This window comes from Symphalangus syndactylus, chromosome 18 (genome assembly GCF_028878055.3).
Source record: "Symphalangus syndactylus isolate Jambi chromosome 18, NHGRI_mSymSyn1-v2.1_pri, whole genome shotgun sequence".
Lineage (NCBI taxonomy): Eukaryota > Metazoa > Chordata > Mammalia > Primates > Hylobatidae > Symphalangus > Symphalangus syndactylus.
In genome coordinates, this window is record NC_072440.2 from 4,582,938 (window position 1) to 4,601,090 (window position 18,153).

Here is an 18,153-nt window from a genome sequence, read left to right on the forward strand (position 1 = left end):
GAAGACATTCCTTTCTCCACTATTACCCTCTTAGCGCTCCGAATCTCCACTTGCATTTTCTACAAAAAGAGTGTTTCATAACTGCTCAATCAAAAATATGTTTTATCTCTGTTAACTGAATTTACAGATCAGAAATAAGTTTCACAAAATGCATCTGTGTAGTTTTTATTTGAAGATATTCTTTTTCCCAATGTAGGCCTCTTAGCGCTTAGCATGTCCAATTGCAGTTTCTACAGAAAGAGTGTTTCAGAACGGCTCAATCAAAAGTAAGGTTCAACTCTTTTAGTTGAATGCACAGAACAGAAAGAATTTTCACAGAATGCTACTGTGTAGTTTATATTTGAATATATTCCTTTTTCCACTATTACCCTCTTAGCGCTCCGAATGTCCACTTGCATTTTCTACAGAAAGAGTGTTCAGAACTGCGCAATCAAAAGTATGGTTTAACTCTGTTAGCTTAATGAACATATCAGAAATAAGTTTCACACAATGCTTCTGTGTAGTTTTTATTTGAAGATATTATTTTTCCCAATAGAGGCCTCTTAGCGCTCAGAATGTCCAATTGCAGTTTCTACAGAAAGAGTGTTTCAGAAAGGCTCAATCAAAAGTAAGGTTCAACTCTGTTAGTTGAATGCACAGAACAGAAAGAAGTTTCATACAATGCTTCTGTGTAGTTTATATTTGAACATATTCTTTTTTCCACTATTACCCACTTAGCGCTACGAATGTCCAGTTGCATTTTCTACAGACAGAGTGTTTCAAAACTACTCAATCAAAAGTATGGTTTAACTCTGTTAGCTGAATGCTCAGATCAGAAAGAAGTTTCACAGAATGCTTCTGTGTAGTTTATATTTGAATATATTCCTTTTTCCACTACTACTCTCTTAGCGCTCCAAATGTCCAGTTGCATTTTCTACAGAAAGAGTGTTCAGATCTGCTCAATCAAAAGTATGGTTTAACTCTGTTAGCTGAATGCACAGATCAGAAAGAAGTTTCACAGAATGATTCTGTGTAGTTTATATTTGGAGACATTCCTTTTTCCACTATTACCCTCTTAGCGCTCCGAATCTCCACTTGCATTTACTACAGAAAGAGTGTTTCAGAACGGCTCAATCAAAACTAAGGTTCAACTCTTTTAGTTGAACAAACAGAACAGAAAGAAGTTTCACACAATTCTTCTGTGTAGTTTTTATTTGTAGACATTCTTTTTCCCAATATAGGCCTCTTAGCGCTCAGTATGTCCAATTGCAGTTTCTACAGAAAGAGTGTTTCAGAACGGCGCAATCAAAAGTAAGGTTCAACTCTGTTAGTTGAATGCACAGAACAGAAAGAAGTTTCATACAATGCTTCTGTGTAGTTCATATTTGAACATATTCTTTTTTCCACTATTACCCACTTAGCGCTACGAATGTCCAGTTGCATTTTCTACAGACAGAGTGTTTCAAAACTGCTCAATCAAAAGTATGGTTTAACTCTGTTAGCTGAATGCTCAGATCAGAAAGAAGTTTCACAGAATGCTTCTGTGTAGTTTATATTTGAATATATTCCTTTTTCCACTACTACGCTCTTAGCGCTCCAAATGTCCAGTTGCATTTTCTACAGAAAGAGTGTTCAGATCTGCTCAATCAAAAGTATGGTTTAACTCTGTTAGCTGAATGCACAGATCAGAAAGAAGTTTCACCGAATGATTCTGTGTAGTTTATATTTGAAGACATTCCATTTTCCACTATTACCCTCTTAGCGCTCCGAATCTCCACTTGCATTTTCTACAAAAAGAGTGTTTCATAACTGCTCAATCAAAAATATGTTTTATCTCTGTTAACTGAATTTACAGATCAGAAATAAGTTTCACAGAATGCATCTGTGTAGTTTTTATTTGAAGATATTCTTTTTCCCAATGTAGGCCTCTTAGCGCTTAGCATGTCCAATTGCAGTTTCTACAGAAAGAGTGTTTCAGAACGGCTCAATTAAAAGTAAGGTTCAACTCTGTTAGTTGAATGCACAGAACAGAAAGAATTTTCACAGAATGCTACTGTGTAGTTTATATTTGAATATATTCCTTTTTCCACTATTACCCTCTTAGCGCTCCGAATGTCCACTTGCATTTTCTACAGAAAGAGTGTTCAGAACTGCGCAATCAAAAGTATGGTTTAACTCCGTTAGCTTAATGAACATATCAGAAATAAGTTTCACACAATGCTTCTGTGTAGTTTTTATTTGAAGATATTATTTTTCCCAATAGAGGCCTCTTAGCGCTCAGAATGTCCAATTGCAGTTTCTACAGAAAGAGTGTTTCAGAAAGGCTCAATCAAAAGTAAGGTTCAACTCTGTTCGTTGAATGCACAGAACAGAAAGAAGTTTCATACAATGCTTCTGTGTAGTTTATATTTGAACATATTCTTTTTTCCACTGTTTCCCACTTAGCGCTGCGAATGTCCAGTTGCATATCCTACAGACAGAGTGTTTCAAAACTGCTCAATCAAAAGTATGGTTTAACTCTGTTAGCTGAATGCTCAGATCAGAAAGAAGTTTCACAGAATGCTTCTGTGTAGTTTATATTTGAATATATTCCTTTTTCCACTACTACTCTCTTAGCGCTCCAAATGTCCAGTTGCATTTTCTACAGAAAGAGTGTTCAGATCTGCTCAATCAAAAGTATGGTTTAACTCTGTTAGCTGAATGCACAGATCAGAAAGAAGTTTCACCGAATGATTCTGTGTAGTTTATATTTGAAAACATTCCTTTTTCCACTATTACCCTCTTAGCGCTCCGAATCTCCACTTGCATTTTCTACAAAAAGAGTGTTTCATAACTGCTCATTCAAAAATATGTTTTATCTCTGTTAACTGAATTTACAGATCAGAAATAAGTTTCACAGAATGCATCTGTGTAGTTTTTATTTGAAGATATTCTTTTTCCCAATGTAGGCCTCTTAGCGCTTAGCATGTCCAATTGCAGTTTCTACAGAAAGAGTGTTTCAGAACGGCTCAATCAAAAGTAAGGTTCAACCCTGTTAGTTGAATGCACAGAACAGAAAGAAGTTTCATACAATGCTTCTGTGTAGTTTATATTTGAACATATTCTTTTTTCCACTATTACCCACTTAGCGCTACGAATGTCCAGTTGCATTTTCTACAGACAGAGTGTTTCAAAACTACTCAATCAAAAGTATGGTTTAACTCTGTTAGCTGAATGCTCAGATCAGAAAGAAGTTTCACAGAATGCTTCTGTGTAGTTTATATTTGAATATATTCCTTTTTCCACTACTACTCTCTTAGCGCTCCAAATGTCCAGTTGCATTTTCTACAGAAAGAGTGTTCAGATCTGCTCAATCAAAAGTATGGTTTAACTCTGTTAGCTGAATGCACAGATCAGAAAGAAGTTTCACAGAATGATTCTGTGTAGTTTATATTTGGAGACATTCCTTTTTCCACTATTACCCTCTTAGCGCTCCGAATCTCCACTTGCATTTACTACAGAAAGAGTGTTTCAGAACGGCTCAATCAAAACTAAGGTTCAACTCTTTTAGTTGAACAAACAGAACAGAAAGAAGTTTCACACAATTCTTCTGTGTAGTTTTTATTTGTAGACATTCTTTTTCCCAATATAGGCCTCTTAGCGCTCAGTATGTCCAATTGCAGTTTCTACAGAAAGAGTGTTTCAGAACGGCGCAATCAAAAGTAAGGTTCAACTCTGTTAGTTGAATGCACAGAACAGAAAGAAGTTTCATACAATGCTTCTGTGTAGTTCATATTTGAACATATTCTTTTTTCCACTATTACCCACTTAGCGCTACGAATGTCCAGTTGCATTTTCTACAGACAGAGTGTTTCAAAACTGCTCAATCAAAAGTATGGTTTAACTCTGTTAGCTGAATGCTCAGATCAGAAAGAAGTTTCACAGAATGCTTCTGTGTAGTTTATATTTGAATATATTCCTTTTTCCACTACTACGCTCTTAGCGCTCCAAATGTCCAGTTGCATTTTCTACAGAAAGAGTGTTCAGATCTGCTCAATCAAAAGTATGGTTTAACTCTGTTAGCTGAATGCACAGATCAGAAAGAAGTTTCACCGAATGATTCTGTGTAGTTTATATTTGAAGACATTCCATTTTCCACTATTACCCTCTTAGCGCTCCGAATCTCCACTTGCATTTTCTACAAAAAGAGTGTTTCATAACTGCTCAATCAAAAATATGTTTTATCTCTGTTAACTGAATTTACAGATCAGAAATAAGTTTCACAGAATGCATCTGTGTAGTTTTTATTTGAAGATATTCTTTTTCCCAATGTAGGCCTCTTAGCGCTTAGCATGTCCAATTGCAGTTTCTACAGAAAGAGTGTTTCAGAACGGCTCAATTAAAAGTAAGGTTCAACTCTGTTAGTTGAATGCACAGAACAGAAAGAATTTTCACAGAATGCTACTGTGTAGTTTATATTTGAATATATTCCTTTTTCCACTATTACCCTCTTAGCGCTCCGAATGTCCACTTGCATTTTCTACAGAAAGAGTGTTCAGAACTGCGCAATCAAAAGTATGGTTTAACTCCGTTAGCTTAATGAACATATCAGAAATAAGTTTCACACAATGCTTCTGTGTAGTTTTTATTTGAAGATATTATTTTTCCCAATAGAGGCCTCTTAGCGCTCAGAATGTCCAATTGCAGTTTCTACAGAAAGAGTGTTTCAGAAAGGCTCAATCAAAAGTAAGGTTCAACTCTGTTCGTTGAATGCACAGAACAGAAAGAAGTTTCATACAATGCTTCTGTGTAGTTTATATTTGAACATATTCTTTTTTCCACTGTTTCCCACTTAGCGCTGCGAATGTCCAGTTGCATATCCTACAGACAGAGTGTTTCAAAACTGCTCAATCAAAAGTATGGTTTAACTCTGTTAGCTGAATGCTCAGATCAGAAAGAAGTTTCACAGAATGCTTCTGTGTAGTTTATATTTGAATATATTCCTTTTTCCACTACTACTCTCTTAGCGCTCCAAATGTCCAGTTGCATTTTCTACAGAAAGAGTGTTCAGATCTGCTCAATCAAAAGTATGGTTTAACTCTGTTAGCTGAATGCACAGATCAGAAAGAAGTTTCACCGAATGATTCTGTGTAGTTTATATTTGAAAACATTCCTTTTTCCACTATTACCCTCTTAGCGCTCCGAATCTCCACTTGCATTTTCTACAAAAAGAGTGTTTCATAACTGCTCATTCAAAAATATGTTTTATCTCTGTTAACTGAATTTACAGATCAGAAATAAGTTTCACAGAATGCATCTGTGTAGTTTTTATTTGAAGATATTCTTTTTCCCAATGTAGGCCTCTTAGCGCTTAGCATGTCCAATTGCAGTTTCTACAGAAAGAGTGTTTCAGAACGGCTCAATCAAAAGTAAGGTTCAACCCTGTTAGTTGAATGCACAGAACAGAAAGTATTTTCACAGAATGCTACAGTGTAGTTTATATTTGAATATATTCCTTTTTCCACTATTACCCTCTTAGCACTCCGAATGTCCACTTGCATTTTCTACAGAAAGAGTGTTCAGAACTGCGCAATCAAAAGTATGGTTTAACTCTGTTAGCTTAATGAACATATCAGAAATAAGTTTCACACAATGCTTCTGTGTAGTTTTTATTTGAAGATATTATTTTTCCCAATATAGGCCTCTTAGCGCTCAGAATGTCCAATTGCAGTTTCTACAGAAAGAGTGTTTCAGAAAGGCTCAATCAAAACTAAGGTTCAACTCTGTTAGTTGAATGCACAGAACAGAAAGAAATTTCATTCAATGCTTCTGTGTAGTTTATATTTGAACATATTCTTTTTTCCACTATTACCCAGTTGGCGCTACGAATGTCCAGTTGCATTTTCTACAGAAAGAGTGTTTCAAAACTGCTCAATCAAAAGTATGGTTTAACTCTGTTAGCTGAATGCTCAGATCAGAAAGAAGTTTCACAGAATGCTTCTGTGTAGTTTATATTTGAATATATTCCTTTTTCCACTACTACGCTCTTAGCGCTCCAAATGTCCAGTTGCATTTTCTACAGAAAGAGTGTTCAGATCTGCTCAATCAAAAGTATGGTTTAACTCTGTTAGCTGAATGCACAGATCAGAAAGAAGTTTCACCGAATGATTCTGTGTAGTTTATATTTGAAGACATTCCTTTTTCCATTATTACCCTCTTAGCGCTCCGAATCTCCACTTGCATTTTCTACAAAAAGAGTGTTTCATAACTGCTCAATCAATAATATGTTTTATCTCTGTTAACTGAATTTACAGATCAGAAATAAGTTTCACAGAATGCATCTGTGTAGTTTTTATTTGAAGATATTCTTTTTCCCAATGTAGGCCTCTTAGCGCTTAGCATGTCCAATTGCAGTTTCTACAGAAAGAGTGTTTCAGAACGGCTCAATTAAAAGTAAGGTTCGACTCTGTTAGTTGAATGCACAGAACAGAAAGAATTTTCACAGAATGCTACTGTGTAGTTTATATTTGAATATATTCCTTTTTCCACTATTACCCTCTTAGCGCTCCGAATGTCCACTTGCATTTTCTACAGAAAGAGTGTTCAGAACTGCGCAATCAAAAGTATGGTTTAACTCCGTTAGCTTAATGAACATATCAGAAATAAGTTTCACACAATGCTTCTGTGTAGTTTTTATTTGAAGATATTATTTTTCCCAATAGAGGCCTCTTAGCGCTCAGAATGTCCAATTGCAGTTTCTACAGAAAGAGTGTTTCAGAAAGGCTCAATCAAAAGTAAGGTTCAACTCTGTTCGTTGAATGCACAGAACAGAAAGAAGTTTCATACAATGCTTCTGTGTAGTTTATATTTGAACATATTCTTTTTTCCACTATTACCCACTTAGCGCTGCGAATGTCCAGTTGCATATCCTACAGACAGAGTGTTTCAAAACTGCTCAATCAAAAGTATGGTTTAACTCTGTTAGCTGAATGCTCAGATCAGAAAGAAGTTTCACAGAATGCTTCTGTGTAGTTTATATTTGAATATATTCCTTTTTCCACTACTACTCTCTTAGCGCTCCAAATGTCCAGTTGCATTTTCTACAGAAAGAGTGTTCAGATCTGCTCAATCAAAAGTATGGTTTAACTCTGTTAGCTGAATGAACAGATCAGAAAGAAGTTTCACCGAATGATTCTGTGTAGTTTATATTTGAAAACATTCCTTTTTCCACTATTACCCTCTTAGCGCTCCGAATCTCCACTTGCATTTTCTACAAAAAGAGTGTTTCATAACTGCTCAATCAAAAATATGTTTTATCTCTGTTAACTGAATTTACAGATCAGAAATAAGTTTCACAGAATGCATCTGTGTAGTTTTTATTTGAAGATATTCTTTTTCCCAATGTAGGCCTCTTAGCGCTTAGCATGTCCAATTGCAGTTTCTACAGAAAGAGTGTTTCAGAACGGCTCAATCAAAATTAAGGTTCAACCCTGTTAGTTGAATGCACAGAACAGAAAGTATTTTCACAGAATGCTACAGTGTAGTTTATATTTGAATATATTCCTTTTTCCACTATTACCCTCTTAGCACTCCGAATGTCCACTTGCATTTTCTACAGAAAGAGTGTTCAGAACTGCGCAATCAAAAGTATGGTTTAACTCTGTTAGCTTAATGAACATATCAGAAATAAGTTTCACACAATGCTTCTGTGTAGTTTTTATTTGAAGATATTATTTTTCCCAATATAGGCCTCTTAGCGCTCAGAATGTCCAATTGCAGTTTCTACAGAAAGAGCGTTTCAGAAAGGCTCAATCAAAACTAAGGTTCAACTCTGTTAGTTGAATGCACAGAACAGAAAGAAATTTCATACAATGCTTCTGTGTAGTTTATATTTGAACATATTCTTTTTTCCACTATTACCCACTTGGCGCTACGAATGTCCAGTTGCATTTTCTACAGACAGAGTGTTTCAAAACTGCTCAATCAAAAGTATGGTTTAACTCTGTTAGCTGAATGCTCAGATCAGAAAGAAGTTTCACAGAATGCTTCTGTGTAGTTTATATTTGAATATATTCCTTTTTCCACTACTACGCTCTTAGCGCTCCAAATGTCCAGTTGCATTTTCTACAGAAAGAGTGTTCAGATCTGCTCAATCAAAAGTATGGTTTAACTCTGTTAGCTGAATGCACAGAGCAGAAAGAAGTTTCACCGAATGATTCTGTGTAGTTTATATTTGAAGACATTCCTTTTTCCACTATTACCCTCTTAGCGCTCCGAATCTCCACTTGCATTTTCTACAAAAAGAGTGTTTCATAACTGCTCAATCAAAAATATGTTTTATCTCTGTTAACTGAATTTACAGATCAGAAATAAGTTTCACAGAATGCATCTGTGTAGTTTTTATTTCAAGATATTCTTTTTCCCAATGTAGGCCTCTTAGCGCTTAGCATGTCCAATTGCAGTTTCTACAGAAAGAGTGTTTCAGAACGGCTCAATCAAAAGTAAGGTTCAACTCTGTTAGTTGAATGCACAGAACAGAAAGAATTTTCACAGAATGCTACTGTGTAGTTTATATTTGAATATATTCCTTTTTCCATTATTACCCTCTTAGCGCTCCGAATGTCCACTTGCATTTTCTACAGAAAGAGTGTTCAGAACTGCGCAATCAAAAGTATGGTTTAACTCTGTTAGCTTAATGAACATATCAGAAATAAGTTTCACACAATGCTTCTGTGTAGTTTTTATTTGAAGATATTATTTTTCCCAATATAGGCCTCTTAGCGCTCAGAATGTCCAATTGCAGTTTCTACAGAAAGAGTGTTTCAGAAAGGCTCAATCAAAAGTAAGGTTCAACTCTGTTAGTTGAATGCACAGAACAGAAAGAAATTTCATACAATGCTTCTGTGTAGTTTATATTTGAACATATTCTTTTTTCCACTATTACCCAATTGGCGCTACGAATGTCCAGTTGCATTTTCTACAGACAGAGTGTTTCAAAACTGCTCAATCAAAAGTATGGTTTAACTCTGTTAGCTGAATGCTCAGATCAGAAAGAAGTTTCACAGAATGCTTCTGTGTAGTTTATATTTGAATATATTCCTTTTTCCACTACTACGCTCTTAGCGCTCCAAATGTCCAGTTGCATTTTCTACACAAAGAGTGTTCAGATCTGCTCAATCAAAAGTATGGTTTAACTCTGTTAGCTGAATGCACAGATCAGAAAGAAGTTTCACCGAATGATTCTGTGTAGTTTATATTTGAAGACATTTCTTTTTACACTATTAACCTCTTAGCGCTCCGAATCTCCACTTGCATTTTCTACAAAAAGAGTGTTTCATAACTGCTCAATCAAAAATATGTTTTATCTCTGTTATCTGAATTTACAGATCAGAAATAAGTTTCACAGAATGCATCTGTGTAGTTTTTATTTGAAGATATTCTTTTTCCCAATGTAGGCCTCTTAGCGCTTAGCATGTCCAATTGCAGTTTCTACAGAAAGAGTGTTTCAGAACAGCTCAATTAAAAGTAAGGTTCAACTCTGTTAGTTGAATGCACAGAACAGAAAGAATTTTCACAGAATGCTACTGTGTAGTTTATATTTGAATATATTCCTTTTTCCACTATTACCCTCTTAGCGCTCCGAATGTCCACTTGCATTTTCTACAGAAAGAGTGTTCAGAACTGCGCAATCAAAAGTATGGTTTAACTCTGTTAGCTTAATGAACATATCAGAAATAAGTTTCACACAATGCTTCTGTGTAGTTTTTATTTGAAGATATTATTTTTCCCAATAGATGCCTCTTAGCGCTCAGAATGTCCAATTGCAGTTTCTACAGAAAGAGTGTTTCAGAAAGGCTCAATCAAAAGTAAGGTTCAACTCTGTTAGTTGAATGCACAGAACAGAAAGAAGTTTCATACAATGCTTCTGTGTAGTTTATATTTGAACATATTCTTTTTTCCACTATTACCCACTTAGCGCTACGAATGTCCAGTTGCATTTTCTACAGACAGAGTGTTTCAAAACTGCTCAATCAAAAGTATGGTTTAACTCTGTTAGCTGAATGCTCAGATCAGAAAGAAGTTTCACAGAATGCTTCTGTGTAGTTTATATTTGAGTATATTCCTTTTTCCACTACTACTCTCTTAGCGCTCCAAATGTCCAGTTTCATTTTCTACAGAAAGAGTGTTCAGATCTGCTCAATCAAAAGTATGGTTTAACTCTGTTAGCTGAATGCACAGATCAGAAAGAAGTTTCACAGAATGATTCTGTGTAGTTTATATTTGGAGACATTCCTGTTTCCACTATTACCCTCTTAGCGCTCCGAATCTCCACTTGCATTTTCTACAGAAAGAGTGTTTCAGAACGGCTCAATCAAAACTAAGGTTCAACTCTTTTAGTTGAACAAACAGAACAGAAAGAAGTTTCACACAATTCTTCTGTGTAGTTTTTATTTGTAGACATTCTTTTTCCCAATATAGGCCTCTTAGCGCTCAGAATGTCCAATTGCAGTTTCTACAGAAAGAGTGTTTCAGAACGGCTCAATCAAAAGTAATGTTCAACTCTGTTAGTTGAATGCACAGAACAGAAAGTAGTTTCATACAATGCTTCTGTGTAGTTTATATTTGAACATATTCTTTTTTCCACTATTACCCACTTAGCGCTACGAATGTCCAGTTGCATTTTCTACAGACAGAGTGTTTCAAAACTGCTCAATCAAAAGTATGGTTTAACTCTGTTAGCTGAATGCTCAGATCAGAAAGAAGTTTCACAGAATGCTTCTGTGTAGTTTATATTTGAATACATTCCTTTTTCCACTACTACGCTCTTAGCGCTCCAAATGTCCAGTTGCATTTTCTACACAAAGAGTGTTCAAATCTTCTCAATCAAAAGTATGGTTTAACTCTGTGAGCTGAATGCACAGATCAGAAAGAAGTTTCACCGAATGATTCTGTGTAGTTTATATTTGAAGACATTCCTTTTTCCACTATTACCCTCTTAGCGCTCCGAATCTCCACTTGCATTTTCTACAAAAAGAGTGTTTCATAACTGCTCAATCAAAAATATGTTTTATCTCTGTTAACTGAATTTACAGATCAGAAATAAGTTTCACAGAATGCATCTGTGTAGTTTTTATTTGAAGATATTCTTTTTCCCAATGTAGGCCTCTTAGCGCTTAGCATGTCCAATTGCAGTTTCTACAGAAAGAGTGTTTCAGAACGGCTCAATTAAAAGTAAGGTTCAAATCTGTTAGTTGAATGCACAGAACAGAAAGAATTTTCACAGAATGCTACTGTGTTGTTTATATTTGAATATATTCCTTTTTCCACTATTACCCTCTTAGCGCTCCGAATGTCCACTTGCATTTTCTACAGAAAGAGTGTTCAGAACTGCGCAATCAAAAGTATGGTTTAACTCTGTTAGCTTAATGAACATATCAGAAATAAGTTTCACACAATGCTTCTGTGTAGTTTTTATTTGAAGATATAATTTTTCCCAATAGAGGCCTCTTAGCGCTCAGAATGTCCAATTGCAGTTTCTACAGAAAGAGTGTTTCAGAAAGGCTCAATCAGAAGTAAGGTTCAACTCTGTTAGTTGAATGCACAGAACAGAAAGAAGTTTCATACAATGTTTCTGTGTAGTTTATATTTGAACATATTCTTTTTTCCACTATTACCCACTTAGCGCTACGAATGTCCAGTTGCATTTTCTACAGACAGAGTGTTTCAAAACTGCTCAATCAAAAGTATGGTTTAACTCTGTTAGCTGAATGCTCAGATCAGAAAGAAGTTTCACAGAATGCTTCTGTGTAGTTCATATTTGAATATATTCCTTTTTCCACTACTACTCTCTTAGCGCTCCAAATGTCCAGTTGCATTTTCTACAGAAAGAGTGTTCAGATCTGCTCAATCAAAAGTATGGTTTAACTCTGTTAGCTGAATGCACAGATCAGAAAGAAGTTTCACAGAATGATTCCGTGTAGTTTATATTTGGAGACATTCCTTTTTCCACTATTACCCTCTTAGCGCTCCGAATCTCCACTTGCATTTTCTACAGAAAGTGTGTGTCAGAACGGCTCAATCAAAACTAAGATTAAACACTTTTAGTTGAACAAACAGAACAGAAAGAAGTTTCACACAATTGTTCTGTGTAGTTTTTATTTGTAGACATTCTTTTTCCCAATATAGGCCTCTTAGCGCTCAGAATGTCCAATTGCAGTTTCTACAGAAAGAGTGTTTCAGAACGGCTCAATCAAAAGTAAGGTTCAACTCTGTTAGTTGAATGCACAGAACAGAAAGAAGTTTCATACAATGTTTCTGTGTAGTTTATATTTGAACATATTCTTTTTTCCACTATTACCCACTTAGCGCTACGAATGTCCAGTTGCATTTTCTACAGACAGAGTGTTTCAAAACTGCTCAATCAAATGTATGGTTTAACTCTGTTAGCTGAATGCTCAGATCAGAAAGAAGTTTCACAGAATGCTTCTGTGTAGTTTATATGTGAATACATTCCTTTTTCCACTACTACGCTCTTAGCGCTCCAAATGTCCAGTTGAATTTTCTACACAAAGAGTGTTCAAATCTGCTCAATCAAATGTATTGTTTAACTCTGTTAGCTGAATGCACAGATCAGAAAGAAGTTTCACCGAATGATTCTGTGTAGTTTATATTTGAAGACATTCCTTTTTCCACTATTACCCCCTTAGCGCTCCGAATCTCCACTTGCATTTTCTACAAAAAGAGTGTTTCATAACTGCTCAATCAAAAATATGTTTTATCTCTGTTAACTGAATTTACAGATCAGAAATAAGTATCACAGAATGCATCTGTGTAGTTTTTATTTGAAGATATTCTTTTTCCCAATGTAGGCCTCTTAGCGCTTAGCATGTCCAATTGCAATTTCTACAGAAAGAGTGTTTCAGAACGGCTCAATCAAAAGTAAGGTACAACTCTGTTAGTTGAATGCACAGATCAGAAAGAATTTTCACAGAATGCTACTGTGTAGTTTATATTTGAATATATTCCTTTCTCCACTATTACCCTCTTAGCGCTCCGAATGTCCACTTGAATTTTCTACAGAAAGAGTGTTCAGAACTGCGCAATCAAAAGTATGGTTTAACTCTGTTAGCTTAATGAACATATCAGAAATAAGTTTCACACAATGCTTCTGTGTAGTTTTTATTTGAAGATATTATTTTTCCCAATATAGGCCTCTTAGCGCTCAGAATGTCCAATTGCAGTTTCTACAGAAGGAGTGTTTCAGAAAGACTCAATCAAAACTAAGGTTCAACTCTGTTAGTTGAATGCACAGAACAGAAAGAAATTTCATACAATGCTTCTGTGTAGTTTATATTTGAACATATTCTTTTTTCCACTATTACCCAATTGGCGCTATGAATGTCCAGTTGCATTTTCTACAGACAGAGTGTTTCAAAACTGCTCAATCAAAAGTATGGTTTAACTCTGTTAGCTGAATGCTCAGATCAGAAAGAAGTTTCACAGAATGCTTCTGTGTAGTTTATATTTGAATATATTCCTTTTTCCACTACTACTCTCTTAGCGCTCCAAATGTCCAGTTGCATTTTCTACAGAAAGAGTGTTCAGATCTGCTCAATCAAAAGTATGGTTTAACTCTGTTAGCTGAATGCACAGATCAGAAAGAAGTTTCACAGAATGATTCTGTGTAGTTTATATTTGGAGACATTCCTTTTTCCACTATTACCCTCTTAGCGCTCCGAATCTCCACTTGCATTTTCTACAGAAAGAGAGTTTCAGAACGGCTCAATCAAAACTAAGGTTCAACTCTTTTAGTTGAACAAACAGAACAGAAAGAAGTTTCACACAATTCTTCTGTGTAGTTTTTATTTGTAGACATTCTTTTTCCCAATATACGGCTCTTAGCGCTCAGAATGTCCAATTGCAGTTTCTACAGAAAGAGGGTTTCAGAACGGCTCAATCAAAAGTAAGGTTCAACTCTGTTAGTTGAATGCACAGAACAGAAAGTAGTTTCATACAATGCTTCTGTGTAGTTTATATTTGAACATATTCTTTTTTCCACTATTACCCACTTAGCGCTACGAATGTCCAGTTGCATTTTCTACAGACAGAGTGTTTCAAAACTGCTCAATCAAAAGTATGGTTTAACTCTGTTAGCTGAATGCTCAGATCAGAAAGAAGTTTCACAGAATGCTTCTGTGTAGTTTATATTTGAATATATTACTTTTTCCACTACTACGCTCTTAGCGCTCCAAATGTCCAGTTGCATTTTCTACACAAAGAGTGTTCAGATCTGCTCAATCAAAAGTATGGTTTAACACTGTTAGCTGAATGCACAGATCAGAAAGAAGTTTCACCGAATGATTCTGTGTAGTTTATATTTGAAGACATTCCTTTTTACACTATTAACCTCTTAGCGCTCCGAATCTCCACTTGCATTTTCTACAAAAAGAGTGTTTCATAACTGCTCAATCAAAAATATGTTTTATCTCTGTTAACTGAATTTACAGATCAGAAATAAGTTTCACAGAATGCATCTGTGTAGTTTTTATTTGAAGATATTCTTTTTCCCAATGTAGGCCTCTTAGCGCTTAGCATGTCCAATTGCAGTTTCTACAGAAAGAGTGTTTCAGAACGGCTCAATTAAAAGTAAGGTTCAACTCCGTTAGTTGAATGCACAGAACAGAAAGAATTTTCACAGAATGCTACGGTGTAGTTTATATTTGAATATATTCCTTTTTCCACTATTACCCTCTTAGCCCTCCGAATGTCCACTTGCATTTTCTACAGAAAGAGTGTTCAGAACTGCGCAATCAAAAGTATGGTTTAACTCTGTTAGCTTAATGAACATATGAGAAATAAGTTTCACACAATGCTTCTGTGTAGTTTTTATTTGAAGATATTATTTTTCCCAATAGAGGCCTCTTAGCGCTCAGAATGTCCAATTGCAGTTTCTACAGAAAGAGTGTTTCAGAAAGGCTCAATCAAAAGTAAGGTTCAACTCTGTTAGTTGAATGCACAGAACAGAAAGAAGTTTCATACAATGCTTCTGTGTAGTTTATATTTGAACATATTCTTTTTTCCACTATTACCCACTTAGCGCTACGAATGTCCAGTTGCATTTTCTACAGACAGAGTGTTTCAAAACTGCTCAATCAAAAGTATGGTTTAACTCTGTTAGCTGAATGCTCAGATCAGAAAGAAGTTTCACAGAATGCTTCTGTGTAGTTTATATTTGAATATATTCCTTTTTCCACTACTACTCTCTTAGCGCTCCAAATGTCCAGTTGCATTTTCTACAGAAGGGTGTTCAGATCTGCTCAATCAAAAGTATGGTTTAACTCTGTTAGCTGAATGCACAGATCAGAAAGAAGTTTCACAGAATGATTCTGTGTAGTTTATATTTGGAGACATTCCTTTTTCCACTATTACCCTCTTAGCGCTCCGAATCTCCACTTGCATTTTCTACAAAAGAGTGTTTCAGAACGGCTCAATCAAAACTAAGTTTCAACTCTTTTAGTTGAACAAACAGAACAGAAAGAAGTTTCACACAATTCTTCTGTGTAGTTTTTATTTGTAGACATTCTTTTTCCCAATATAGGCCTCTTAGCGCTCAGAATGTCCAATTGCAGTTTCTACAGAAAGAGTGTTTCAGAACGGCTCAATCAAAAGTAAGGTTCAACTCTGTTATTTGAATGCACAGAACAGAAAGAAGTTTCATACAATGCTTCTGTGTAGTTTATATTTGAACATATTCTTTTTTCCACTATTACCCACTTAGCGCTACGAATGTCCAGTTGCATTTTCTACAGACAGAGTGTTTCAAAACTGCTCAATCAAAAGTATGGTTTAAATCTGTTAGCTGAATGCTCAGATCAGAAAGAAGTTTCACAGAATGCTTCTGTGTAGTTTATATTTGAATATATTCCTTTTTCCACTACTACGCTCTTAGCGCTCCAAATGTCCAGTTGCATTTTCTACAGAAAGAGTGTTCAGATCTGCTCAATCAAAAGTATGGTTTAACACTGTTAGCTGAATGCACACATCAGAAGGAAGTTTCACCGAATAATTCTGTGTAGTTTATATTTGAAGACATTCCTTTTTCCACTATTTCCCTCTTAGCGCTCCGAATCTCCACTTGCATTTTCTACAAAAAGAGTGTTTCATAACTGCTCAATCAAAAATATGTTTTATCTCTGTTAACTGAATTTACAGATCAGAAATAAGTTTCACAGAATGCATCTGTGTAGTTTTTATTTGAAGATATTCTTTTTCCCAATGTAGGCCTCTTAGCGCTTAGCATGTCCAATTGCAGTTTCTACAGAAGGAGTGTTTCAGAACGGCTCAATCAAAAGTAAGGTTCAACTCTGTTAGTTGAATGCACAGAACAGAAAGAAATTTCATACAATGCTTCTGTGTAGTTTATATTTGAACATATTCTTTTTTCCACTATTACCCAATTGGCGCTATGAATGTCCAGTTGCATTTTCTACAGACAGAGTGTTTCAAAACTGCTCAATCAAAAGTATGGTTTAACTCTGTTAGCTGAATGCTCAGATCAGAAAGAAGTTTCACAGAATGCTTCTGTGTAGTTTATATTTGAATATATTCCTTTTTCCACTACTACTCTCTTAGCGCTCCAAATGTCCAGTAGCATTTTCTACAGAAAGAGTGTTCAGATCTGCTCAATCAAAAGTATGGTTTAACTCTGTTAGCTGAATGCACAGATCAGAAAGAAGTTTCACAGAATGATTCTGTGTAGTTTATATTTGGAGACATTCCTTTTTCCACTATTACCCTCTTAGCGCTCCGAATCTCCACTTGCATTTTCTACAGAAAGAGAGTTTCAGAACGGCTCAATCAAAACTAAGGTTCAACTCTTTTAGTTGAACAAACAGAACAGAAAGAAGTTTCACACAATTCTTCTGTGTAGTTTTTATTTGTAGACATTCTTTTTCCCAATATACGGCTCTTAGCGCTCAGAATGTCCAATTGCAGTTTCTACAGAAAGAGGGTTTCAGAACGGCTCAATCAAAAGTAAGGTTCAACTCTGTTAGTTGAATGCACAGAACAGAAAGTAGTTTCATACAATGCTTCTGTGTAGTTTATATTTGAACATATTCTTTTTTCCACTATTACCCACTTAGCGCTACGAATGTCCAGTTGCATTTTCTACAGACAGAGTGTTTCAAAACTGCTCAATCAAAAGTATGGTTTAACTCTGTTAGCTGAATGCTCAGATCAGAAAGAAGTTTCACAGAATGCTTCTGTGTAGTTTATATTTGAATATATTACTTTTTCCACTACTACGCTCTTAGCGCTCCAAATGTCCAGTTGCATTTTCTACACAAAGAGTGTTCAGATCTGCTCAATCAAAAGTATGGTTTAACACTGTTAGCTGAATGCACAGATCAGAAAGAAGTTTCACCGAATGATTCTGTGTAGTTTATATTTGAAGACATTCCTTTTTACACTATTAACCTCTTAGCGCTCCGAATCTCCACTTGCATTTTCTACAAAAAGAGTGTTTCATAACTGCTCAATCAAAAATATGTTTTATCTCTGTTAACTGAATTTACAGATCAGAAATAAGTTTCACAGAATGCATCTGTGTAGTTTTTATTTGAAGATATTCTTTTTCCCAATGTAGGCCTCTTAGCGCTTAGCATGTCCAATTGCAGTTTCTACAGAAAGAGTGTTTCAGAACGGCTCAATTAAAAGTAAGGTTCAACTCCGTTAGTTGAATGCACAGAACAGAAAGAATTTTCACAGAATGCTACGGTGTAGTTTATATTTGAATATATTCCTTTTTCCACTATTACCCTCTTAGCCCTCCGAATGTCCACTTGCATTTTCTACAGAAAGAGTGTTCAGAACTGCGCAATCAAAAGTATGGTTTAACTCTGTTAGTTTAATGAACATATGAGAAATAAGTTTCACACAATGCTTCTGTGTAGTTTTTATTTGAAGATATTATTTTTCCCAATAGAGGCCTCTTAGCGCTCAGAATGTCCAATTGCAGTTTCTACAGAAAGAGTGTTTCAGAAAGGCTCAATCAAAAGTAAGGTTCAACTCTGTTAGTTGAATGCACAGAACAGAAAGAAGTTTCATACAATGCTTCTGTGTAGTTTATATTTGAACATATTCTTTTTTCCACTATTACCCACTTAGCGCTACGAATGTCCAGTTGCATTTTCT